Consider the following 3,185-nt stretch of genomic DNA (forward strand, 5'->3'; position numbering starts at 1 on the left):
TTTGCCCAGGGAGCAGTTGGGGGTTCGGTGCCTTGCTCAAGGGTCTCACCTCAGTCGTGGTATTGAGGGTGGAAGAGAGCGCTGGTTATTCACTCCCCCCCACTGACAATTCCTGCCGGACCTGAAACTCGAACCTGCAACCTTCAAGTTACAAGTCTGACTCTCTAACCATTAGACCACTACTGCCCCAATTATTATTATTATTATTATTATTATTAATTATTATAATTCATAAAGAAAATTCATGGACATTGTCCTATGCTTCAGTGGAAGATTTCTGACACCTGTTGAAAAACACTTTAAAGGGGACATCGGGTGAAATTATATGAGTCTGAAACGGTATCATCCAGTGGGCTGTTTGAGTTTGTAGCTGGTTTCTATGTAGATAGCTAGCTATTTGAATAAGACCACCTCTGAGCCATATACAGAGTCCAAGGCAGCAATTCACGTGTCTTGTGTCGACCTGACCAACGGAAGAGAGGGGTGGGGTGAGCAGTAGCTCATTATCATTTAAAGAGACAAGCAATGATACGGGTCGCTGTGAACAAAGCTGCTTTTGGCAAGGTGAAGAGGGTGTTGTTTTACACGACAATTGAGGAATTTTAACCTAAAATATATTACAGACATTTCATGAAGACCCTAAAGAATCATACCAACTTGTGAAAAATGGAAAAAGAGCACGCGCAAGCGTCGTGGTACTCTCGATAATGGCGTTAGATGGTAACTCGGGGGAGAAGAATTGTTGAATGAACTCGTTACTTTTGTTTTTTTGCACACAAAAAGAATTATCATAGCTTCATAAAATTAAGGTTGAACCACTGGTGTCAAATGGACTATTTTGTCGATGTTCTTGGTACCTTTCTGGGCCTTGAACATGGTAGTTTCCTTGCTGTCTATGGAGGATCAGAAAGCTCTCGGATTTCATCAAAAATATCTTAATTTGTGTTTTTCGAAAATGAACGAAGGTCTTATGGGTGGGTTTGGAACGACATGAGGGTGAGTAATTAATGACAGAATTTTGGGAGTGAACTATCCTTTTAAAAATGAAAATGACACGATATTTCCACTATAACCAGTAGATGGCTGCAGAGGATTATTTGCTCATTTGCTGTTTCCACTCCCTAATGTAGTTCTTGAGACATTATGAAATCACTATTATAACATTTAAAAACCACTAAACACATGAAAAATTTCAAACATTTACAAAGTTCAGCACTTTTTTTGTACTGATTAGGTAGCAACTCATCGGACCTACATGGTATCTAGACTGAACTGAAGTTTAAACATTTCTTAACAGGTCAGGTGAGTCCATGACTGAGTTGACCAATGAGATCGATTGCAGGGCGGGGTTTGAGCCTATTTGGTTTGTGGAAAAAGTCACCATTCAAGCAAGGGTCACGCTAAAACATTTGGGACCTGGGATACAACAAAGTGTCAGACGCACTGTGTGACTGTGGATATTAAAGGGGTCATATGATGTTGCTAAAAAGAACATTATTGGAAGGCCAAACAAAGTAGTTTCGCTTTCACAATGAATCACACAGTGCCTTCACGACAAGGCGTGCAACAACAATTCTACAGCGAGAATAAAAGTTACGCCTTCTTTCTTTGCGTGAACATTTGGGCGGCGTTATGCAAATCTTCCCACATAGTGACGTAGACATGTGGGGGCGTGTTAGAACGAGCCGTTTTAGGTAGGCGTGGTTGACTCTTAACTTTTATAAAGAATATCTCTTTGGATTTGAGACTTTAGTCTTTGCAACTTTACAGATCTTCTTTATGCACCAAGAGCTTGTAACACTCCAAAGAGAAAGGAAAAATTGAAATCGCATCATATGACCCCTTTAAGTAAATCAGTATATTTAATATAAAAACGATTTTACTTTGTACAATGATTTTTCTGTACCTGGCACAAACAAACCGGCCAAAAGATGATTGACGACTTGTTCCAACGTGAGCTGATTTCTGTTTTTTTTTTTGTTGCAATAACTGAGAACTTATTTTGAATCTGGCAGGAAGGACTGTGAAATGAACTTTATGAGTGCAGTTTTGTTCTGTGACATTCGATAATAAATCATGCATCGGTTAGTCTTGACTGACAGCGTATGAGTGTGACATAGGCCTATTTGCTACTGAAAAAGGAAGTTGAGGTGAGACATATCAAAGACATAGATATACTATAGATAGGGTTGCCAACCGTCCCGTATTAGCCGGGACGTCCCGTATTTTGGGCCTAATTGATTTGTCCCGTACGTGACTGTCCGTTTTTTGACTGCTACGCTGATCTAACCACCGACTCATACAACAGCAGCGGTGCTGATCACTTGAGAATGGTCACCGATACCTGTCATCATCCAATCACAGCCCCCCTCACGCAGTATAAGTTAAGTAAATCAGAAATCGTGCATAACTGTTCGAGGAAGGCTGCGGAATCCTCTGCCGACTCGTCGCTCCCGCCTCACAGCAAGCGCCGCTCGCACTGACGCCAATTCCGACCGTGTTTTGACTTCAGTAAATCAGTTTTGGTGAATACAAACAACGTGATTATGTTTGAGTCCAACATCCCGCCGTGCAAGAGACGTGATCAGTAAGGGAAGTCGTCTTTCACTATTGTAATGTTGTTAAATAGAGAAAAACATTTTATATTTAAGTATCTAATATCATAAATCTTAACCTTGGACCTTATTCTTGAAACACAAAATATCCAATAAAAAGGTGTCAAGCACCAAAAGCAGCCCATATTAAATCTATAAGCTGTCTTTAATTGAAAAATACGCTTTTTCATGCATAATATAGGCTATATATATATAGTGTAGCATGTTGTGTTATAGATAACAATGTGCTTAATTTTAGTGTTGCACTGTGTTCATTTTTGTGTTGCGAACTGTTATTGGATGTTCGAGTTGGATGTGAAAAGAGGCTCCGCCCCTGTGTGTGTGTAAGGGGAAAGAGAGGGAAGGAGGGGGGAGAAAGGGTGCCTCGCTGGTTCAAGTGCGGTTCTCTTAGAAGTCGGGGTGTGTACGGCGTGGGTTGTGGCCGACAACAGCCCAAATAAACACCCCTTGTACATCAAAACGCCTCGTCCTTGTCGGAGAACGTTACAATATATATATATATATGTGTGTGTGTGTGTGTGTGTGTGTGTTTTACCTACATTAATTACTTCAGAGTTATGTGTCCTCTAG

The sequence above is a fragment of the Sinocyclocheilus anshuiensis genome, unplaced genomic scaffold, assembly GCF_001515605.1.
Source record: "Sinocyclocheilus anshuiensis isolate Anshui unplaced genomic scaffold, SAMN03320099.WGS_v1.1 scaffold940, whole genome shotgun sequence".
Lineage (NCBI taxonomy): Eukaryota > Metazoa > Chordata > Actinopteri > Cypriniformes > Cyprinidae > Sinocyclocheilus > Sinocyclocheilus anshuiensis.